The following is a 25,509-nucleotide window of genomic DNA, read 5'->3' on the forward strand; positions in this document are numbered from 1 at the left end:
TTTTTTGCACGTTTCCCTACGCCCGACGGAAAATTGGCACTCATGATGAATGATTACAAATTTCACGCTAGCCATCTGGGGACCCTCGCTAACTTCAAAAAAAAAGAAAGATGACATTGGCGCCTACTTCGAGATTCTGTATCCGACGAGGCGGTGATTTGTGCAGCGGCACCTTTATCCAAGTCTAATTCTCAGAAAACAGCGCTGAAGCAACATCAGAACTGTACGACATAATCCTGGCAGTGCGTACTTCTATCGGCCAAAGGGTCCTGGTAATGGCAATCAGGACAAACCGTATGGCTAGAAATGAACGTGGACACATCGGAAAAATTCGAGCAGCAAGGATAGTGCCGGTACGTCCTCAATCGCGTGTTACGCGTCCAAAATTTTGGCTCCGCCACTGCCACCGCAGATATGCTGTAATGAAATCTCAAGGATTAAGTCGGAGCACATGGTTGCCCTTATTAAGTAATTCTATCGAATATTATCATATCACACATATGCCTCGTATCCAATATTCTCGTATGAATACATACGAATCACGTGTGTTCTCGTATGATCATACGAGAGTATTGAATATGTGTCATAGGTGTCATATGTGTCATATGAGATTTTTCGATAGGGTAATACATCAATAATATAAATATTCTCAATATCAGTGCAGCGTTGAGAGCGTAGAGGGTTTCACGTTCAAGATGGCTGTCTGAGGAAATGCATGAACAGGCGTGCTGGCAGGCGATATCGTTCCGATGTTGTCTTCGGCCCGTACAAATAGAAGTACATGTTGGTCTGACAAAATGGCACAATCACTTTGAAGCTATGATCGACGCTCGATAAAAGCTAACACAGCGCATCTCCACTCAGGATTGGTATAGATAGCTTTCATGAAAATTGAAATAAGGGGGCCGGCTTCCTTCTCCTAGAAAGATCAGGGAGGGCAAGAGAAATCTTCACTCAAGTAATGCGGGCGCTTAGAGAATAACGAGCAACAATCAATGGAGTTCGGTGATACTGGAAAGCTTCTAGTGCGCTCACAAGTGTAGAATCGTGAGTATCCCAGATTGAAGAAGGGAGCTCGAGTTCTGACCTCACAAAAGTTTTGTGGAGAAGGTTTAAGGAAACAGGAAATAAAAGTTGCCACTCAAAAAACGGAGAGTGCGGTTCGCACTGCTAATCACGCGGCTAATATGCGTATTCCACGATAGACTGTTATCTATCTGGACACCTATGTATTCATTAGTATTGCGAGACAACTGAGAGTTTGTAATGAAATAAAGAACGCTAGTATACTCAGTGGCTCTTGGAGAGAAGCTGATTGTTTTGCACCTTGTTAACATTGAATATTGTGGACATGAGATTGCACCGAGAAGTTGCGCTGTGTAGGTCAGATTGGAGCTGAGAAGAATGATGAGGATTAGTTATTTCACGCTATAGAACACAATTATGGGCAAACCGAAATGCAGGCAGTAGGGTTATTATTAAAAATGTTTAAAAAAAGTGCCTGAGGACACAGCCTTTTCGTACACTGGATGTGCCAGTGCAGTTGCGCCATTTATGACCTCTAGCAGTTGCATCCTAGGTTTACCTAGATAAGGAGCACTTGGTCCCTTGCAATATGCTCGAGACAATATTTATCCTGCTCAGTGATTTAGTAGAATCTCACAATGAGAAACGGTGCTGAAGGCTTTTTGAAAATCAAAGAAAGTACATTCGATATCATATTCAGAGTCAGATGCCGAAAACTCCAGCTAAAGTTTAGTGCGCAGCTTCTTTTTATCGGAGCTGCTTCCCGCACATCCAAAGGAAGTTTGACGCCGCCACCATGTTGTCGTTATCACAGGTCTCCTCAGTATTATTTTTTCCTCCAACACGCAGCTCCGTGTCACGTATCGTCGCTCGACTGTTGCATCCACTTTACGCTTACCAGAAACATGTACTTGTTGCCGAATAAAATACTCCCGACACTCCTTGTACCTTCAGCAGCCGTTCCGTTTGGTGCATGGGCTCGAAGAGGGTAAGACGTGCGCAATGAGCCGTTCACCTGAACGCACGTTGGCAGTGCAAATGTGCGCACTACTTGGCAACTAATATAGCGCGACTGGGTGACTCACTTCATTGCCTGCCCTCTCAAGAAGCAAATGTATAACTGCCGTATGTTACATACTTGCAGAATGCCTCTCACTTTTGAAAATTGCTTGAATAGTGTAAGGACGGATCGATCCAAAGAAATTATGATGTTAACGATATGATTCTTTTGGGAGACTCAATATGATAGTTTCTGGCTGCTTCACTTCCACGACGCATATATGTTCCGTGCGCTTTTTCAGTGCCCTGTCGCGTCCTGTCGCCCTGTCGCGTTTGAAGAACGCGGCGCTAGGAGGCTCGCAAATTTTTGTTGATCATTGAAATTTGTGAGGTACAGCTTGCGTCGTGTTTGAGTGACATGGTTAGGGTATGGCGACATGTACATGTGACTCAATCTCCCGGCGGTGGTCTCGGTGGCACTCATTCTGACAAAGAAGACTCGTTGTCAAAGTCGGTCTACATTTATATATGATAGAACCTCATTGCAACATTCTGGGTTAACCGGCAGTAAAGGGTTAAATTGCAGTATGGCACCGCAAGGCGGGCAGGTTCCGAAGAAATATCAATGCAAGATGACACCGCCTATACGAGCCTCATGGGCCGCCTCATGAAACATCATTACACCAGGAAAAAAAAAACTGACAGGATACCTAAGGCGTTCGCCTTACACTACTCGAAGGCGAAAGCCATTTTATTTTTCTCCTCAGTGAATTTGTTTATCCTTCTCCGCCACCCTCCGAAAGCTTTGTACACCTCACCTGGTTTTGCACTGCCTCCGGGAATCGGCCCAATTTTGACGAATCGACGATATAATGCAATGAAGACATCACATGACCTCATGATATGTGACTTCATGATGACGGCACGCGTCACGGCAATCTGTGACGCCTTGATGACTTTGTATGTGACGCCATCACGTGATGATTAATTTTGGAATCACTCGCGTTGACGCAGATGCCCCCGACGGTCAATTTTCACGTTTGATGAGCCATCTAAAGCTTTCGCCTTTACAGAAGTAACGGTACCTACAGATTTGTCTCACCAACTTAAGCGAATAAAAGAAGACTGCTCACGCAAAGGAGGGCATGGGCTGTGGACAACTTGTCGACAAGGCGACACGCCTCTGTAACATCACCTGATTTATAACAATTGTGAGTAGCTGTTCTGTTTAAAAAATGCTGTTGCACGCCAAGTTCATCGGCCAATTATAATTATTTTAAAAATACGTGGGTCAGCCTCCAAGGCAAGACTTAGGACCGTAGTACCTGAGAGAAAACTCAGCAGTCGACGATTTCTGCCGCTTCATTTTTTGCTTAAAGGGGTTCTGCAACACTTCTCCAAGTAACCGTCGAATGGCTTTACTAAAGGAGTTTATTGCCTCACGAATCCACCACTAAAAAAAGTTTTTAGAATCTCTAAAGTACGAGCCGAGTTACAGAGGTTTGTCGCACGCTGTAATTGATTTCTCTCTTCTCTCGTCCCGACGAACGCGCTGGAAGTTAAGCAGGGAGGGATGGCAAGGGAGAAATAAGGTACGTAACGCACGCGTCATGACCTTGAGCCTTTTTCTTTTTTTTCGAGCGCGCGGCTTACTTTCAGTGTGATCGAGAGAGCGCGTACGGGCACGTGGCGGCGTCCTGCGGCGGCCGCAGTAACTATGCAGCCTGCGATGCTCAAATCAGCCAACGGTCGTGAATTTAGGTTTATGGCGCGGTCACATGGGTATATGGCATCGTTTGTAGAAAGAAGAGTGAAGGAATTCTAGCTGCCTTTAAAAATTAATTGTAAATTCCAGGCCGCGTTCTGCGTTGTAATGTTTGGTTCGCGTGTTCTCAGGAGCCTGGGCCACTACCGCTTGCTGACCATGCTTAAAAAGTGTTGCGGGGCTCCTTTAAGCGCTATATTTTACGCAAAGGTAATTTTCTCCTCCAAGACAGCTCTACGTCTCACTCATGAAATTTCGCTAATTCCGCAAATTTTTCGAACGCCGACCGCGTTTATGTTTTGATATAAAGAGAACTTCCATCACCACGCTTAAAACCGCTTCCAGTGCATCTTAATGTTCCATGTGTTCAGCCGCTCAAAATACCCGTTCACTGTAATAACGTTTACTGCATTTAACCCATTCAGTGCACCGAAAATACATTTAGCCGTAAACATGCTAGCTTTCACACCATCAGGTAACAAGGATAACTCGTGATTGCCTACAGCTGCATACCGACTGCTGCTATTCTTGTGTGTCGGTTTTTAGGAGGACAAGCCTGATAGAAAGCATCTTGAGAGTAAAGAAGGGGAGGCGCAAAATAAAACAGGGACATACAGAGGAGACGGACAACACAGGCGCACACCTGCAACTGAAAGTTTATTGAAGAGGCAACACATATAAATCTTACAAGTTGGGCACGCGGTGCATGTTCTCTCGCCTAAAAAAAAATATAATGACTTTCCACATCTGATTTGTGAGAGCACATGTGTCACGACGAAGCAGGGGGGGGGGAGAAGAAAAGAAAAAAAAAGAAAAAAAGTGTTGTGGTGAGAATCAAAATGTTAGCGCAGCGAGTTAATCAAATAGGAGTACTCTTTCTCTATTAGGGAAAGTGACGGGTGGCTGACACATCGATCCCCGCATCTCTTAATATGAAACGCTTCGATTAGTTCACGATTGCTTTTATCACGATGCCTAGATAGAACAGTCGCTTCAACAAAAAAACATGGCTGATCCCTCAGTCATAGGAATCGCTATAATACGAAAGTGAAACGCGTCTTCACATACGTAGTTGAGCATTTGTCGCACATTCTTTCGCCCCAACAGCCAAGGAATGAATGCTACAGCAACAAATTGTAATGTCACGCGAAGAACGGCAAGCAGCTCGAAATTTGGAACGCGCTGCTCAAGCAGAGAAGACGCACGGAACGAACATACACAGGATGAGAGCGAACTGTCACATTTTTAACCTATTTCTGCCTGAGCACCGCGCTCCTTTCGCAAAAGCGCCCACTGCAGTGAGCCAAGCGACATTCGCGCTCTCAACGCGAGATGTACAAACCACCGCGATCACGAGACAAGCGCACGCGCGAGCGACCACGCACTGTAGACGTGGGCGCTCGTCGCAACGGCGATGACCTTTAAAACGCGCTGTTCGAGCCCTTCACGTCATCGCCCTAGTGATAATGAAAACACGCTGTAACACCGATCTCTGAGTAGCGCCACCGGCAAATGGTGTATATAAATATCTCGCCGTTAGCCTTGCGAAGAACGTGTCGTCCGTGGCCGAATCATTTCGCACTGCGCGCTGCGGAGCCAGGGGTCGTAAGTTCGATTCCCGGTGACGGAACTTTTTCTTCTGGTTTTTTTCCTTTGCCCAATATTAGTCTTTATATTTTACAACGTCATATTCGTGACGGAAATACGTCAGTGGAGCCGTCGTCGGCGGCATCTTGCGTCGCTGACAGTCTCGGCATGTCTTTACGTAGCGAGCGACGTCGGCGGCAAGGCGCGGTCAGTAGTATTTTTCCTGCATTCTTGCAAGCGTGCGGGAAACAGCAAGGTGTCCTGCCGTCGGGTCGTCGTACAGGACCTGGAGGATTTCTGGTCGCAGTGCTGAAGGCACCACGAGAAGGTACATGGCTCGAAGGGCCGAGAAGTGCTTTTGGAGAGCGCCGTTTCGCAAGAAAAAAAAAAAAAACGCCAGGCCTGCGCTAAAAGCGCAGCACAGTCACAGCGAAAGCTGGAAGAGCGGCATTTCTAGAGCCCGTTAAGCTCTCTTGGGGCTACAATACAAGTACACTAGAAAGGTACCCACTACGCCATAAATCACAATTTTTGTGAAGTTGGGAAGCACCTACTAAGCCATTATTCGTCATTCTGCGGAGAAGCGAGGCACCAGCTACACGTCTGCAACGTTACTAGAACAAACTCAGTTTCAAAGCTCCGTATCTCCGCCAGCGGAGGAGGGTGGTCCGAACGGCGGTCGCGAGAACTAGCGGCGCTGCAGTTCCGTCTTGCGCCACTATCGGCGCGTCGTCTGCTGCCACGGCATAACGCTGCGGTCCGCCGCGCAGCTGCTCGCGGTAACTGCGCGGTAACTTTCTTATTGTACTAGTTAGGTGGATACTTAGGTGGATATGCATAAGGTCGTCTGTATGCATTGGCCCGCGTGCGTTGTTCATTGATTGGCTAAGATGTTCGGTCTATATTGCCACGCCCACTTCTTGTTTTCTTTTGATGTATTCGGGTTTGACCAGCAAGGACGGTTATCAACGCTCGACGCTGTCCGCGAAGCAGTGTTCGAGAAGCTTCGCGATTGTAGTAGATCGTTTTGTTAAGATTGCGCGCCGCACGCGAATGTTCTAGCTTTGTCGAGAGATAACGCCGCCACCAGCGATATCGCTGGAAAGTTCGATAGCGCCTGTATAAAAGCCGACGCGCTTGACCGCTTGTCAGTTGATCGACGGTCGACGCTCTGTTCACCGCTATCAGTGTATTGCTGTAGTTTGACTTTCAGTTTCCCGGCCACAAGTTCGGCCAAATAAAGAGTTTCATCTCGGACCTGCTGACTGCTACCTTCGTCGATGTCACGACCCTGCGACAATATTTGAGCTGTCTACATTGCGCTTAACTTCCAAGCATAGGAGTTTCTAAGCGAATGAGGGTTTTCAGCGTAATTTTTCTAACTACCACCACAATTTTAGTCGCTGCCGTCTTATCTAGACCAAGAACAACCCAACACTGTGAAAGCCTTTATAGTGTACAAAGAAGCGTACTTACTCGAGATACAAAAACGTTCTAGAAAAACAGTACTCATGTTTCTACAATTTATTGAAAAAAACTTTCTCGAAAAACATCACCAATGCTTTGCAATGTTTACAAGACACGTTTTCGCGACGGTTAAAGGGATACTGACCAAAAATCGGAAAAGTTTACGAGACCTCGGTAAATGAAATCTCAGTGTGCGATTACGTCGAATAGATGTCGTCTCTGAGCAATTTTTTCAGCGGATAGTTGTATTTTCGGTGTCTCATCTTTCTACGTCGCATCCTTGTACGGTACCTTAAACAATTCGAACAGATCGGCCGTGATGTGAGCACCGAGCAGTTATTCGCGCGTACTCTGTCGCTAGAAAAGTCGTCAGTATTCAACTTCAGTTTTTCAACTTCACCGAGCAGATGTTCCATGCCCGCAGCAATTCTTGCACTGTACGACAGCCGTTTGCGTTTCGTGCTGTAGCCGTTCACTACGCAGTTACTGCTCGTCAACAACAACTATCTTTTGCACAAGTAAGTCTCCGTTCCCGAAGCAAAGTGTGGGATTGGGCTAGTTGGTTTTCCATTATTAAACTTCTCAGCGCAAAAACATTTGACACGGTACACATAGAAAAGACGAGGACCAGCGCTGGTCCTCGTCTTTTCTATGTGTACCGTGTCAAATTTTTGCGCTGAGCAGCCCGTTCCCGAGCCGGCGAGTGTAAAATATTCCGCACATCTTGTTCGATACATCGTCGTAAAATCTCTCGAAAATCCACAGCTTTGAAGGCACAGCGACAGCTGACAACTGGCGGCTCCTCCAAACTGGGCACTGGGCTTTCGCGGGACGCCGTGCGTTTTGGGAGGATTTGCGCCTAAACTCCGAACATTTTGGCTTTGAAATGTGGGGTGGAAGTGCTGGGAACAAGCGCGGCACGGCACCGGGCGCGAGTTCCCACTTTCCACGTGGGATCAAAACTTCTTGTCCCGCAATGACACGACGATAGTGCTTTAAAATGTCGTCACTCTCAAAATGAATGTCACAGACCTTGCATTTCGCAGTAAGCTTTCTATCTTTGCGATGCAAAGCTTGAATGGCGTAGGATCTTTTGGAGGTCCGAAGAAGTGTCATGAAGCGGAGTCGTCGTTGCGGTAGCCGCTCTTGCAGCCCGTCGCAAAGCAAGTCGGCATACCGCACTGTGAATCTGTTCGCCCTCGCTACGCTTCATACATCATGCACGTGTCTTCGTACAAGACGCTAAGCCTGGTCAAGAACAGTCGCAAAAATGACGAGCTAACAAAGCGCAGACGACGCTGTAACCAACGTGTGCTCGTACATTGGCGGCGCAGATCACAACAAGCGCCAGCTGCGGGAGCTAGACGTGACTGCAGCGCCACTAGTTCTCACGACCGCCACGCGGACCGCCTCTCCGGCGGAGCTTTTAAACTGAGTTTGTTCTAGTAACGTTGCACGTCTGTAAGGAATTATGTGCACTTTGTTCACGCGACGACTCATGACGATGAAGAATTATCGCTCAGCCCTTTGTAATGGGTTGGAATCTTTAAACGGCCCACCAGTTACGTAATTTGCATTGGGTGACGCCCGGTCGCTATTTCCCACTCCCGTCATGCTGTATAACATACGTTGACGTGGGAAAGAGACGGGGGGGGGGGAGCGAAGAACTTTACTGAGACCCCGAGGAAATGGATCATGCGCTTATGGGCTTCCTTGGCAACCAATACAAGTGCCCTTGCGAGGAACCCACTACGCTATAAATCATTGTAATTTTACTGAGACCCAGAGGAAGTGGATCATGCGCTTATGGGCTTCCTTGGCAACCAATCCAAGTGCACTTGCGAGGAACCCACTACGCTATAAATCATTGTAATTTTTGAGAAGTAGGGCAGCAGGCACTCTGCCATTTTTCGTCATTCTACGGAGAGCGTTGGTACCTGCTAAACCCATGTAAGGCATTATGCGCACTTTGTTGATGCTGTGCCTGATGACGATGAAAAATTATGGCAGGGTCCTTTGTAATGGGTTGGCAGCATTCAACAACCTACTCGTTGCGCAATTCGCATTGTGTGACGCCTGGTTACAGAATTCGCGTTGTGCGACGCTTGGTGCTTATTTTACTCTTCTACCATGCCATATTGCATATGCTAATCTGGTTCCTTCCCGACATGAAGCCTGTATAGGACCTTTTAGCAAAGCATTTTCAAGCACCGGCATGGCTCAGAGGTTGAATACTGGGCTCCCACGCAGAGGGCCCAGGTTCGAACCTCATTCCATCCTAGAATTTTTTTCTTATTTAGTTTTTTTTCTTATTTCGAGCGATACTGGTTACGGACACCGGCGGCGGCGGCGGCGGCAGCGGCGGCGGCAGCGGCGGCAGTGGCGGCGGCAGCGGCGGCAGCGGCGGCGGCGGCGGCGGCGGACAACTACGGCGCCAAAAACGGCCGGTGAAATGATCTCATAACAGCTTTCGCTGTAAAAGACGCCAGTGCTCGCATAAATACCTTCGGGAGAACGGCAGTGCTGCCGTCGAAGTATTCGATAAGGCCCCTGTGTTCCGGGTCGGCTGGTTGTCGTTCAGCGAAGTCGTCAGAACTTATGATTCCCAAGAAGCAGTCATCATCCTGGTCATCCTGCGGGGGTGCGTCGAAGGGGGCCCGAGACAGGCAGTCAGCGTCGGTGTGTGTTCTTCCGTACTTGTAAACGACGGTAATGTCGAATTCTTGAAGTATCAGGCTCCACCGTGCGACGTGACCCGAAGGGTCTTTCAAATTATGTAGCCAACACAAGGCGTGGTGGTCGCTCACAACTTTGAAGGGCCTTTGAAGGTAGGGACGAAACTTTGATGTTGCCCAGATGAGGGCAAGACACTCTTTTTATGTTGCGGAATAGTTGGCTTCTGCCTTGTATAGAGACTGGCTAGCATAACTGATGACCCTCTCCAGGCCGTTAGTGATCTGCAAAAGGACGGCGCCGAGTCCTGCGCTGCTTTCGTCGGTGTGTATTTCCGTATCCGCGTATTCGTCGAAATGCGCAAGTATGAGAGGCGTGTGAAGGCGTCCTTTCAGTTCTTGAAATGCTTCGATTTGCGCCGTTGTGCAATTGAATTGCACGTCGGTCATCGTGAGGTGTCGTAGCTGCTGGGCGATCCGTGAATATTCCTTGACGAAGCGTCTGTGACAAGCGTACAAGCAGAGTGATCGGTGTACGGCCTTCTTGTCGGTCGAAGGCGAGAAGGCAACGATGGCAGCTGTTTTCTGCGGGTCTAGGCGAACGCCGGTCTTGCTAATGACGTGGTCCAAAAACAAGAGGTCCTCGTACACGAAGTGGCGCTTATCTGTCTTCAAGAACAGTCTGGATGTCCTGATTGCTTGAAGTACAGCATCAAGGTGCCGCAGATGTTCGTGGAAGTTTGAGGCAAACACAACGACGTCGTCCTAGCACACGAGGCAAGTCTGGAACTTCAAGCCAGTCAATACTGTATCCATAACACGTTGGAAGGTTGCAGATGCCAGGCAAGGACCACCACAGGGCATGACCTTGAACTCGAAGAGGCCGTCTGGAGTTATGAAGGCAGTCTTTTCTCTGTCTTGCTGGTCGACTTCTATTTGCCAGTAGTTGGTCTTGGGGGTCCGTCGAGGAAAAGCACTTTGCGTTGCGAAGTCGATCCAGGGCGTCTTCTATCCTTGGAGAGGATGCACGTCCCTCTTCGTAATTTTGTTCAGGCGTCCATAATCGAAGCAGAAACATAGGGTTCCATCCTTCGTCTTCATTAACACCACGGGAGATACCCACAGAACCTTGGAAGGCTAGCTGATGTCGTCGCGTCACCTTTCGTTCACCTGTTTCCTAACGGCCTCGCGTCGAAACTAGGCACGGGCTCTGGCAATGCGGACGGGCATAGTCTTCCTTTATAATTCGGTGTTTAGCAAGTGGTGTTTGTCAAACCTTTGATGAGGACGAGAAACAGTCCTTGTACTGCTGCAGAATGCGTCAAAACTCTTGCCGTTGGCGAGCGGGTAGACTCGGGTTGACGTAGAAGGATGGTTGTTTATTGGGGTAGTCGTTGCAGTTTCGCCAGTGTGTGAAAAAGGAAACGCATCGCTGACGGCCACGATTTCTTCGATGTATGCAATAGTCGTGTCCCTGCTGAAGTGTCTGTATGGCTAAGATGATGATGATGATGATGATGATGACTGCCTTTATGAATGACTCACACCCACTCTGGGGGATTGGCCAAGAAACGAATAATTTAGAGATAAAAGTGGTGACATATGAATTCTACGACTGATGAATTATATGATTGTTAGAATAAATTATTAATGCTAACTTAAAAATTCAAGGTCAGAACCACCCTGATTCAATTGAGAATTTTTGTACAGTGGAACAGACATCCCGGTGACAATGACCTAATGAGGAGGCTCCCAAGGATTGAATATTAGAAGCAATGAAATCCAATCTAATTCGATTAAACGCCGCTTTGAGAATGTTTTCCTCAGCAAGTTGAATCGGTTACCCGATAAAAAATAATGTTCAACTGTTTCGTCCTTGTTGCAAAACGAGCAAAGAGGGAAAGGAGCCAGACCAGCTCTATGCATATAAAAGTTAGTTTTGGAACGCGACATCGTAATTTTGTAAAAATAACTTCATCTTTTCATGTTGAACAAAAATTCCTACGCCAAGGGAAGAAGAGGTGTCGATATTCGTTTAGCTGAGTGATTAATGTTTTACCAGAATCTTGAATTATGGCTCGCCTTTTAAATCTCTCAAGAATTGTGAGTGCTGATGTGGGAATATTTGAGAGTATCGGAATACTGAGAGCGGCTTTCGCCAGAGTGTCTGCCATTTCATTCATTTTTATCCCTTTGTGGCCCGGTACCCAGATTAATCTGATTAATGTTACATGAGTGGGAACGAGAAAGTGAAAAGCACGTGATAAATAAGAATCTCTATTTGCAGCGAGCGCTGAACACAGTGATAAAAAATGTGTAACTATGGCCACTCATGAAGTTGATGGGCTGAGCTTTCGTGAAGCCGTAATCATCGCTAGAAATTCTGCCGAATATACTGATAAGAAATCGGGACGCCCCCTTAGTGAGAATGACCAGTTGAAGGTCTCGGTGAAAATCCCAATAACAGATTTTTCTTCGGCTTGTGAGGCATCTGTTCTAATGTTTCATATGACCAATAATGAAACATTAGAATGAAGACCTACAGAATACGTCATTGTTGCCCTCTACACAAGAACACAAGTGGCTCATGCCCAAAGTGCGCAATGGTCCAACATTAGTTGTCAAAGGAAGAAGCTGGAGTTGGCATCTTCTCTCCTTCTCTTGACTAGTTTTTTCGGTTCGACTTCCAGATTATAATCCTATATTCATTGCATTAATGAAAACCAGCAGATAATGCAGCCAAGGAGGGTATAGGCGACGTTAATTGTGATGTTAACTGTATTGTGACAACTGTGGTGTACATGTGAAGAAACTAAAGTTGAAACGACAACTTGCCGCTGGCAGGGACCGAACCTGCGACATTCGGATTGCGCACCCAATGCTCTTACCAAGTGAGCTACAGCGGCGGTCGTCCTCTCGTCCACTTATCGGGTGTTTGTGTGCATGCAAACCCTAAGACTGCGCCGCTGTTCAGCCATGACGGCTAGTGTGGAACGCTCTTTGTTATTGCTAGATGTCGTCACGTAGCACGTGAACCTTTGACGAGCGGAGAGCTGACGAGCGCACAGCTGCTCGTTAAAGCCTTACGTGCTACGCGACGTCACCTGGCAGAAACGAAGTGTTTCTTAGGTTACAGCCACAGGGATTTCTGGTCTACTGTGTTCGATCACATCAATGAAACGAAAAGATTACCGTGTTAGTCAATTTTTAGGGGCGAAGCACCTTAGGGTCTCGCCTTGTAGGCGCCTCATGTCGTCACGGTCACAAAAATGGGATAAATGCCACTACTCGCCATCGGTACATACTATGCATATTATGAGTTAAAGTTTCGTCGATACTGCCTAAAACGTTATGTTTGGCTTAGTATCGGTGTCAGAATCCGCGACGAAATTTACGAAGGCGCTGAAGTTTCTTAACTAAAAGCAGAGACACAAACGTGCATCTCTACGGTAGTGTATCTATTTGAAACATCACTGTATGAAACTTATCTGCAAAGTGATGGTGCGTTGGTGGACCGATGGCGAGTAGAGCAGTAAAGATTTTGCTGTGGGAAACATCGGCGCACACTGGATGCCTCGCCCCTCCGCATGTTTCACGTTAGTCGAGCTTTAACGCCCTTCCATACATGCTGCGCCCCTCCACAATTTCTTTCTTTCTTTCTTTCTTTCTTTCTTTCTTTCTTTCTTTCTTTCTTTCTTTCTTTCTTTCTTTCTTTCTTTCTTTCTTTCTTTCTTTCTTTCTCATTGCGCAAAGCTACGCCCTAATTTCTTTGTCTATTCGTATTCTTCGTTTCAAATCTGTCATTCGTTTCTGTCAGAAAACTCAGATGATAGTCTGACCGCTTGCTAGCCCAGCATTTTTATTTTTTCGATGTTTTATTTTTAATGTAAGTTTCGAGCTTCGTTTAGCTTCATAGGTTTTTACCTTAAACTTCCTTGCCGCCTGGATCTCCGGCCATCCCCCTTTGTGGGTGAGCGCCATTGGGAAGACTTCATTATCATCATCATGAGTTGATTGAGTCCGCCATTGTGGACTGCTAATTATAATGTTGATAATTCTTATTTTAGTGATGGTACGCCCCTTCTATGTGGCAAAGGCTACTAACCACTAGGGGTGTGCGAATATCAGATTTTTCGAATACGAATCGAATACGAATATCCACTTTCGAATATCGAATCGAATATCGAATATCAAAGGAAAAATGCCTCCGCAGTAACGATATTTTATTTTACGTGTAGCTATTTGAAGGAAACAAAACATTAACAGCCTGACTGGCAACACAACATACACTGCAATCTCCAGAACACAATGTCCAGGCTAGCACAATGCACATCACAACACCAGCAAATATCACGGCACAATGAAAGTAATGACTCCATGTTATCATGAAGAAATATCAGTTGCTCCACATGATCAGGCAGCAGGCGCTCCCTTGTACCAGAGATAACTACCCCCCCCCCCCCCCCAGCCGCTGAAAAGGCACGCTCGCTTGGAACAGAAGTGGCTGGTACAGGCAGTTACATGGCGCGGAGCTTTGCCAGACTGGGGTATCTGAAGGTGCCTACAGTCCGCCACCAGTCACGTGGGTCACTGTCTTTCTTCAGAAGTGGTCCCGTATAGTGAACGAGTGGTAGTGCGGCACGTTACGGCCTCATAATATTGAAAATGTACGGTTACATGATCGCCAACAGCGCTGCACGTCGGAGATTCACCAGCAATAAATCATACGTATTGGGGCGCTCGTCGCAGGCAGATATTGTGCCTCCGTGTACTTAAGATGTTTATCGCTCCTCTCGGCAACGTTTTTAGTGATACGAACGCAGCAGAAATGTGGAAGAGGAGTTATTTTATGCATGATAATCGAATCGCATATTCGAATTTTTCGAAAATTCGAACTTATCGAATATTCGAAACTTTTCGAATACACGATTTTCGAATCGAATACGAATATTTCGAATGTAATATTCGACGAATATTCGAAACTTTCGAATATTCGCACACCCCTACGAACCACGTATTATAGTGAAAAATATTAACGTAATAACAAACAAATACGTATATGAATGTATGAAAGAACCGTACATTAAATCAAATATGAAACATGTAGCAGAAATTAGTCAGGCTATAAATTTGGCTGTTAAGTCATTCCTGGCCGCGTGGTTTCTCCCCCGCCGAAATGAAAGATATCTGATCCACCCGCTGGTCACTCCCGTTGCCCGATGTTGCCGGCGAAAAGCGAACGCAGGGCGATAACGAAGCCGACGGCGATGATGCAGCAGGGCAGGCTGCATCAACAGTGTCCTCGCAGGAGGCCCATAGAGAAGCCCAGCTGGCGGTACAGTTCCTACGGGGATATGTTGTCGCGACTGACCTTCCTCTGCACTTCGGGGAGCAACTGGACGCCTTGGAGAATTGTGTTGGCAAGCTTTGCGTAAAACAAGCTACGCTGATCGACATGGTGTACTCTAGTGCAAGCCAGTGCCAAGTGCCTGACGAGATGCTCCTGTTGATCTGAAAAGAGTGTTTCAGGATTTCTCAAGCTGATAATTTGCTGCCGAAAGCTCCTTTAATTTGACAGAATACACTCATGTTTGTCCACTATGCTTTCGTGTCGTCATTGTTACCGATATACGTTAGCAAAACCGATCAGATGTTGTATTTGGCCCGCAACACCCTGGAATTCCCCTTATTTCTCTTTTCTTCATGCAACCCTGTTATAACAACGGAATATTCGTGGCACTTGAAGATCGTTTTAAGTAGGTTCGGCTGTCTTTAATAACAATGTGATGAGTGGGCTCTGGAGCTTTGCTCCAGCAGACAAATGCTAGTTGTAGGCAATTAGTGTTTTCTTTTTGCCCTCAGACAGCCAGATCGGACGTCAACTAGCAAAGCGCTGCCCCACGCACCATTTTACTGATATTCCCTTCGGATCTACTTTTTCGCCGCTTCTATATTCGCAATGCGCATAGACTGTCGCGCCACCGAGCGGAATTCAGGAGCGTCCTCTCGAGGAAGGTTAGTGGACGACAAAATGGCGGCACTATGCAGTCGCTCCCTTGTTCGGCTGTGCTAGCCTCAGTGTTAACGCGTTGGCAAGAAAGGAACACTACGACTTTGCATGTTCCCTGCATCAGTGAACAAACCGGGCCCTCCGTGACACGAGAAATCTGATTCGTTCTTGCGAGACGCAAAGTTTTCGTGAAAATACGTGGCAACTCGCGCTTTCAATGCTAGCCCACAGCGTACGCATACTATCAGCTTTGCGAGGCTTTCTGTAGTCACGTAGGTTAGTTAAATGTTATCGTCTGACATGTTCAGTTGAAGCTCGCCCTGTTTTACTTGCATATATAATTGGTCAGTGTTTCTTGTAGTGCACGAGTCCCATAACACTGCACGCGGGAGGGAGGTCGCGCGGGCTCGCGATGTGCTCATGTATAACTGAGCGATGTCAAGTTGGCGATACATTAAAATAGGGCCTCAATCCTTTGTCAGCAAAGCGCTGTTACGAATCGTGCGAGCAACGTTTCAATCATTCGAGGACGCGTCTGCTCGACGCCTTTCGTGGAGCGAACGCTTTCCATCCACGCCGTCCTTCGCCAGTGTGTTGGGTTTCATAGGCACCGCTGCGCCGCTTGTTTTTGTACGTTTGTTGATAGGTGGCAGCACACTGCAAGCGATTTGCTTGTTGACCGGTCTGAGAGCAAAACAAAACGTTCTCCGACGTCTGTATAATTGTAAACGTGGTGACGCGGAGTGGTCGAAGTCGTTCGGCGGAGGAAATTCTTCAGATTGCTTTCAGCAGTGATGTTGAAAGAAACCATCTTGACGACGAGGATTTTTCACTGGACGTAGAAGACTGTGAAAGCACCGAGAGTGACAGCGACGATGAACCACCAGCTGCTAACTCACGAGGAGCGAGCTGCACTTCACGTCCCCTCGTGCGTTAATGTTCTTTCACGCTCGTAAGTCACTTTGATTGCACTTAATGTGTAATATCCTTGAGCGAGATCAAAATAAAAGCATAGCTCCTCTTGTGCATTGCATGTATCACAATTATTGTGGATATTATGGAGCGCCGCATGCCGCCAACACGCTCGAGCTCGACCAATGAAGCGAAATGGTTAGAGCGATGGAACGTGCAGTCACGGCCACAATCCACGCCTCTCGGCGAACTTCTTCGACGTTGCGAAAAGCATACGTGTGCATTCTTTTCGATATTCATGTTTCGATCGTGCTGATCGAACCTGCAACATGCGAGTGAAGTACACACGGCTAGAGTCTCAGGGCTGCGACACAAGCGCTACTGAATGGCATGTTAAATGCTTGTGTTCCGTTGAAGACGTATTTCGACTGCGCAAGTAATGACGACAGGGTATTATCACTGAACACTTTTATGTTTGCAAGCCATCATCACGCGCAGCAGCGATGGCGCTACTCGCTGGCGGCCTACTACTGCGGCAAATACGTCAGGCAGGCTCGGTACGTACTACCTCGGAGTGCCGTTCAGCTCATACGTCAATTCTAGTTCATACAGTTTTATGTAGCACGCACAGGATTTCGCAAAGCATCGTTATGCACGGTAACGGAGCTGAAATATAACCTTTCACTTCGCAGCAAATAATTAGGTGGCGAGTACTTAGCACTTTCCATGGTTTGGAAAAGTATTTTAGTCTCATATCTATTTCAGCGCAGCTCATGACTTCATCCGGTGAAAGTGGCACGGTCCGTACGTCCGCACGTCCTACCTGTTTCTATGCTAACAAACGGGTTGACCCTCCTCCTGGCGCCATATTGAAAAGCACGGCGCGCCACCTATAGTTCGTGGGCATTGCGAATACATCCGCAGTCTTTTTTTTTCAAACATCGAAGCTATGTAGCAAATCGTTCCTAGTCCGACGAAACAAAAAACTATCATCATCGTAAACGGGCATGTGCCACGGAAACTGGGTAAATCCTACTCACCAACGGTCCACTAAAAATGAAGAAGGCAACAGTTAGCCCCACAAATGTGCCCATACAAATGTGTATAATGATTTAACATCTAAATGGGCACCCTCATATTGAATATGTCGCGACAAAAGGAGTATGTGCAATGGGTCTTTTGTGCAGGTTGAGGAGCCGTAGATCTGGTATGAGAAGAAAGGCACTTGTGATCGTATATCGAATGTTTGTCCGGCCGGTATTAGAATAGGGCTGTATTCTTCTTTCCGGTGCGCCAGCATACAAGCCTCGGCGACTAGTTCTATTAGAGCGAGAGGCTTTACGGTTGTGCCTAGGCCTTCCAAAATATGTTGCAAATGCTGTATTACACCTGGAAGCGCGGGCGACACCCCTTTTATGCGATTTAACCTTCTCACGGTGCAGACTTTCTTAAGGTCGTACGAATCACCCTCTAACCAAGCTCAAATAATTTTCATCTCTCATCCCGATCTATTTTTCTCCGAGCACTGGCCCAGATTTCGCGAACCGCAAGTTATGTTTGTTCAATCAATACCTCATTTACTAAATGTACAACTTCGCGATGTGCTTCCCATGAGTATGCAACATAACTCTCCAGAAACGGTGTACCTCGATATTTTTTGAACCACACGAAATTACTGCCTTACGGCATTTTAAATGGGTTGCCGTAAGAGCATGTAGGTACTCTATACCAACGAATGTTTTTATTGCATGGGACGCATCGCAATCTGAGGAACGATCTGGTGTAGGAATATTCTGCCCTGAACTCCAATGGTATTTTTCATTACGGTTGCTTGGCTGTCTTCCTAATTTTCTTGGTGAATGTATGGCAATAATATTAAATTTACGCAAATTAGTTATTTCAATACAGTAGTAGCAGTTATAACTGACTCATTATTGTGTGCTCCTCTCTTTCTGCATCTGGTGGCCCGCCTATACGAAAGCTCTTTAAAGTACTAGATCTCGTTCATATTGAATGTATTCCTTTGATCTGGGTACCTGGCCGCATAGGTCTGTTAATTGAAATGGCTGATTCTTTGGCAAAGGCGTCGCTTTTGGTGTTGATTATTCGTGTTTTTCTGCTAACAGAACACATCAAGATGGCGAGATTCCGCTCACTGACATTCAGAAAAAGTTTATCAGACCCAGTATTGGCTGATTCTCCGGAGTACAAGCACCTGTTATTTCCGTGACGCAGCGATTTATCCAAGTCAAGAGGTGTGGAAGTGCACATAACGAAATTTTGTTGTCGCGTTACCTCCTTCAATTTTTACTTGCATAGACCAGGTTTAGTGACTTCTCCTCTGTGCCTCTTCTGCAATGAGGAGGAAAGTATTAGTCATTTTTTTCTATCGTGTCGCCGGTACATGACATCGAGGAAAAGAATAATAGTACCACTTCTTCGCAAGCTGGGCCTCGAAGTAGCAGAACCGGTTATTCTTTCTTTTGGGGCCACTACGCTGGGATACAGCCACCAAGGCTGTTTCCTTCGCCGTTGAGGAATTCATCAGCGAGAATAAAATAACATCTAGCTAAGTTCTTCCTGCTTTAAATACTTCATTATCAATAACTCTTACTTCAAATTAACACGTTAATAACTATAGCTTCTCCTAAAGATAAACTGCGGAAAATATTGGATAAATTCACTTACTACTCGGCCAATCCCCTGCATTGGGTATGAGCCATGTCCATTGGAAAACAACAAAATGTGCCACAGAAATGGGGTAAATCCCATTACTCACCACTGGTCCATTAAACATGAAGAAAACAAGTTAGCCCGACAACAAGTGGCTGCGAAGCGATGGTGGCGGCCCTCAACGGTGAGGGCATGGAAAGCTTGCATTTGCATGGCATTGCTGTTCTGTCAATCCCTGCTACAATAGCGCCGCTTGATCCAAACCCGCGAGGTGTATTATGTAGTTGATCTTTTATTGCGGCCTTTTCCAACATCCCGTTTCAAGGTCTTACGTGCTGCAGCACCATTACTGTCATGTGAAAGGCGCTGATTTCACTCCAGACATTTACCAATAAATTTATGATTGTGAGAAAGGTGGCTCTAGATTGTATGTTGGAAAAAGCATAGCTTTGGCGCACAATGGCCACTGTAGCCTAAGCACCATTAAATCCGACCAATAATAGTAATGAAATAATCTTATTGCAATTCTTCGAACGCCATTTAAGATATGGCGTGCGGAGGGGTTGCATGTACTTACGTATATTTAGAATAGGGTAAGGAAAATTTCCGTTAGCTATATTCTCCACCACGCATGCGTCATACGCTATCATCTTGAGTATCTACTCGCAGTTACGGAAATAGCGTATCGCACCCAACGAACGCTGACTCTGCCTACGCTATTCTAAAACTGTCTATTAGAGCAGGAAGGCACGTTTCTTGTGCGGATGCGTGAATTACTGGGAGAACGCGTGAAAATTGCACCTGTACAGCAATTTCCTGTAATAAAACGATAGAACACCAAAGCCCGATCAGTTAAAATAGATAACATTTCCGCTTTCCACACACGTATCCCACTACTCGGGAAACCTCTCAACATAGCTTCTTTAATTGTTTAACCATCCTAAGTGAACAATGATCATTTAAGTGAGTTAGGCAAACATTAACATACATTTATAAAGCCCGATCTGAAAAGTTGAACTCAGAAAAGTATTGTCAGTGATAAAATTTATTCGCATAGTGCACTACATAGTTCATTCAAGAAAAATACAACAGTTTTCGAATATTTAGAGAACATAAGCCCTAGTTTAGCACACAGAAAACATTGATCACACAGAAAACATCATGATAATAAAGAAATTACCGAAAAGGATGAAATCAGTTACGCCGTACTTCTTTAAAGCTTCGTTAAAGAAGTAGACTGCATCATAAAGACATTTATGGTAGCAGGTTTATAAAATTAGAAGAGTCATTGAGGCGGAATGAACTGCAATACCCGTATAAACAGATTCCCGATATATTTGATCAGAAATTGTGAATCGCGAAAAAAAATGCATTGGCCAATATTATGCTATGTGAGCAATTTGCAGGTGGTTCCTTGATCGGGCGAGGTGTAATTTTTGCCCAGGAATGTAGCCAGTCTGTTCAAAGTGCGCAGCCTGGAGTATTCGCCGTAGCCACACACGTTGTCGATGTCATCGTACTGAATGTCGTCGGCGACGATGTTATAAAGCACATCAGTGACGTTCTTCTTGGTGTCACACAGCTGCAGAAAAGAATTACGTTACTGTTCACCCAGGTAAATAAGTAAATAAATAAATAAATAAATAAATAAATAAATAAATAAATAAATAAATAAATAAATAAATAAAGTTTCTTTCAGTCCTACGTGTACACAGTACGACCAATATAAATGACAAGATAAGACTGCTATATCGCTGCTTGACTGGCTCCTGCCACACGCACACACAAACAGCCTCCGCAGACACGCATACAGAATAGTGTTCTTTCTTACAAGGCTCAATTTCAGTGAAATGTGTCACACATATGTGGGTGACATTAATATGAAAGATATTTATAACAAAGTAAGACAGGCATTCATAAACAAACCGTGAACAACCTACAGACAAAACAAACAAAAGTTATGTCGAACACGCGTTTGACGGTACCACGAACATAACCGACATATCAGCACAATCAACACGAAAATCTTTAAAGCTACAAAAACGTGAGCTACGTGGTAGTTATCACAATGGTGGGTAGTCTTGCAAGCACGGACAGAGGAGAAGAGAAAGGAACAACACAAACGCCCTCTATCAAATGAGAGGATGTCCACCGGCGGAAAAGCTGGTAGACACAAGACATCTGCGCATGCTCAGGTATGGGGCTCCACCTGTTAATCAGATACACGTGCGGAATTAAGCGAAAGATAACTGCTTAGGTATTTTATTTATTCTCTGCGCAAGTTAACGGATGGATGGCTCACGCATGAGCTTCCACTACTATTGGTATGCGAAGCCTCGGTCATTACACGCGTTTCTTCATTGCCGTGTCTGTATCAAACGACACATTAGTCGAATTTGAGCATGCGTTTGAAATCTCGAAGGCGCAAACGAAGAATATGAGGCGATCTGCCGGCCAGCAACACTTCATGCTCCATTATTATCTGATTAACACGAAGGCCCATCTGCCCGGCATAGAAACTGCCGTAGCTGGCGCGCTAGCACGGCAATCTGGAAATCCATTGCTGTGTTTTACAAGCAAAATGCGAGATCTTTTGAGACTTGACCTACTCATTCCCTCTCTGCACACGGCAGCTATTTTTCCCTCATTGTAAGTAACCCAACGATTTACTGAAGACGGATACAAATCGGACAAAAAATAAGCGTTTGATACATGCAAACAGTAAGAAAACAAGCAAGCCCACGTTCCAAGCCAATAATTACCCAACTATTTGTATCAAGCGACCCATCAAGATCCCAATTTCTTTTTATTATTTAAATACATGGCGTGCGTACACATTCAGTGTCATCACGTTTCATTTCAGCAGCCTCAACAATACAGCGAGTTGAAATTCTCTGTTGCGATAAACAATGCTTGTGCTACAAAAATATGGTAGGCAATCACAATCGCTACAGTGGACAGCCAGGTGACAGTCAGCATGTTTTTGCACGTTGTTATCATGTTGTATAGGCCGCTCATTCACGCGTATTTCGATGTGCCCAACGTAATCGCGAGCCTATGGCAGCGGTGTTCTACAAACTACAGGCTGTGAGCACGGGACGTACTTGTTTAGATTCTTTATGTACAAGTCTTCTTTTCTGTCTGAGCAGGACACGTTTTCTACACAGTTCATATAGTTTGACGGGAGCAGACTAGACTGCTCTGACACCAGCCTTATTGCCTATCTCCTTTAGATCATGCGCAACGCCATATATATAACGAACAACAGGAGGTTTTGCTGATGCTCGAATTCTTCATGATTTCGGGGACGATTTCCTTTTTTTAAATCATGATTAACTGGCTAGGTGACAGCTGCGATGAATGGGCCTGAGGGCAACCAGCAGTTTCCATTTGTGAAACATGTTGAAAACGTTTACGTGTAAACTGAAAGCATGATTCATTCAATGAATTAAGTAGGCACATGCTAGAGTTTTCGTGTGAGCAGAAGAGTGGGGTAACAACGGTTCCCAACTTCTAGGCTCGTGGAATCTGCAAACGTGGTTCTCCTGTAACTGTAAGGTCGAGAAACATCAAATCGCGAATGGGCACTTCGTAGGTTAGTACTTAAGGGTGGCATATCCTTTAAAATAAATTCAGAACCAAGTCTGTGCAATGTTGAAACGTGTTGATCTCACATGTGACAATGACAAGGTAGTCGTCAAAGATAGTGAATATTTTCATGACTTCAATGCCCATCAACCAGCCACCTATTAACCTGTCGAAATGTGCAATCAAAATATCATTAAGTACCAGGGCAGTACACGACCGTATAAAGATAGCTTGAATTTGGACGTAACCATTCCCGTTGCAGTTGACAAATGCAGACTTTATGTTTAAAGCCAATAAATCTGGAAACCCGGCACTGCCATTCCACAGGCATTCTAGGATGCTGCTGCGCCATGTTGGAGAATATACTGTTCAACACAATCCAAATGCACTATCAAGTTCCTCTTGTGTCCTTCCTTAGCAATGTAATGCGCTGCCTAAAATTATGGAAGGTTACCATCCTGCGGGATCAAATTGTTTATTCAGTTGCGTATCTTACGTAGCTTATTGGTAGCTTCAAAACAACGTTGACGTCGAATGTACGTTCTCTATCCTGTGCAATGTGGAATACATGTAAGGTAAAACCTTTCTGTAACTATTTTCCAACATGTCGAAGTCATTAACTCTTTTAAACGCTTAGTGCAAGTGGTTACAACACAGCGAGAAAAATGCACAGTGGGGATGGAAGGGAACGCGAACATGCGGCATCTACGTTCTCTGCTGTTTCGCATATATTTAAGCGGTTGTAGCCTGTATGGTGATAAAAAGCGACTAGAGTCATCCATGATACGAACAAGAACCATCTAGCATCTTTTTATTGCCACAGGGATCAGAGCGTGATGAAAACAGCCCGCCGCGCTGTTCACGTTTATTTCTCTTCACTTTCTTTTCTCTTCCATTTGGCTTTTTCCGCAGTCAGCAAAGCAGAGGCCGAGTGGCTGTCGGCCTGAACGCTTCTGTCGCATGGGGCAGCCTGCTCAGCCTTGCGCACGCATTCACAGTGACACTGTACGTGATGATTGTCGGTTGTTTCGTCGGTAGCGCATGTAGTGTCCATGGCCTCCGATTCTTCAGCTTCGGGACCTAATATCAGCGCTGCACATGGCGGCGATCGCGAGGCAGCGTTGCTATTGGTTCATGCATTCGTTGACTGCTCGGACAAAGCACGGTCGCGTTTAGTCATACTTGCCGTGCTTGGTTCAGTTGTTACCTTGGGCTGGAAACGTGAAGGGTGGTAGTCTGGAGACTGGCGCTACTGCATCCTTCTTATGCCGCCGCTTCTTATATTCTATGAAATGTTCGGGTCGTAAATGACTGCTACACATTCTAGCGTAGCTTGAAGATGTGTTAGGAGACCAATTTCCCGCCTAATTACAGCGAGCCACTTCTCCCGAACAACAGCGGGAGCTGGAATTTCATGGAACGACAGCCCAATAGCCTATTAAGAAGAAAGCCTTACATGCCTCATGGAACGCGGAAATTGACCGTCGGCGGTGTCAACACGAGTGATGCGACAAATCGTTACGTGATGAAGGCATTATGTGACTTCACAGATCATAAAATTTTGTTGCATCTTCGTGACGTCACATAACGTGACGTCGTCATATTACATCAAAATGAGGCGATCACGGAGGCAGTGCATGACCAGCTGAGGTACAGAAATCTGGCGGTGCCTCCGAACCTTGAGGCTGTAGGAAAACCACATTAGGGGCAGAAATATCTTCGAGAAACGCAGGCGAGGTTCAATAGATTGACTGGGAAGAAAAAGAAGAAGATGGCTTTCGCCTTTCTGTTGTCTTGGGTGAAGGCATAAGGGACATTGAGAGTTTCATTTTAATCAATAAAATGAGATAACAAAAACAAACAATATTGCTTTTTTTTCCATTCCGTTCACAGAGTGGAAGACAACAGTATGACATACTAAGGCATGCGAATGACGTGGTTGCTAAGTCTGAAGTAGAAAATAAAACGCGAATACTATCAAACGCGGATGCAAGTATACAACCGGCAGCACGGCCTGACAGACTGCCTGAGGAATACGTACAGTAGGGATGAAAAGAAACGCGAACATGCGGCATCTACATTCTTTGCTCTTTCGCAATAATTTTTAAGCGGTTGTAGCCTGGATGATTGACGAAAAGACGGATTCATCCATGATACAATCAAAGAGCATCTATAGCATCTTTTTGTTGCCAAAACTATTAGAGCGTGATGAAAACAGCGCGCCGCTATGTTCGCGTTTCTTTCCATCTCCCTTGTACCTGTGAAAGCCTGCGAGAAGCACGAATGTAATTAAACTCGGATGCGAACACGATTTCGTGAGCTTCGTAATACGCGCGACCGTTCAGCGCCAGCTTCTCACTGTATATACTACCTTTATGTAGCCGAGTTGCGCATCTGTCTTCCAAACGCCGCCAGCAACCATGCATTGCGGAGAAGCTGACGCTCGGGCCAATTTTTTTTTTTTTCTCGGCGACGCCGCTGCAGCGAACTGAACTTAGACTAGTCATCGATAGTCAACGTTTATCGCCGATTTTCGACACGCCGGTCATGTTAATCAGCGACACGGTAGGCAAGTCGCATGCAAAAACAAAGTGCGACTTCACCGCATAGCTCTCGTTGCTAGCCAGACCTATGCGCAACTCCGCTACCTAACGGTAGCATATACAGTAACTCTACGTAGACTACTCGCACAGCGCCACCACGCGCCAGTGACGAGCGAAGGCGGAGCGCGCGCTCGACGGCTTGATTAGAGCGTTCGCCCAGGCACTGCTTGGGGTTGGCGATGCCGTCGACGGAGGCGCCCATGTGGG

At 46.0% G+C, this 25,509-nt stretch overlaps 1 protein-coding gene and 1 non-coding gene across 2 annotated transcripts in view; both read right to left on the minus strand.

Moving 5' to 3' along the window:
- Positions 1 to 25,509, minus strand: part of LOC125757418 (uncharacterized) — a 251,141-nt gene that overhangs the window by 201,743 nt on the left and 23,889 nt on the right. The gene's annotated exons all lie outside the window — the stretch shown is intronic.
- Positions 12,349 to 12,422, minus strand: Trnaa-cgc (transfer RNA alanine (anticodon CGC)). Its single transcript has one exon. It is a non-coding gene; the product is annotated as a tRNA-Ala (tRNA).

The sequence above is a fragment of the Rhipicephalus sanguineus genome, chromosome 2 (genome assembly GCF_013339695.2).
Source record: "Rhipicephalus sanguineus isolate Rsan-2018 chromosome 2, BIME_Rsan_1.4, whole genome shotgun sequence".
Classification (NCBI taxonomy): Eukaryota; Metazoa; Arthropoda; class Arachnida; order Ixodida; family Ixodidae; genus Rhipicephalus; species Rhipicephalus sanguineus.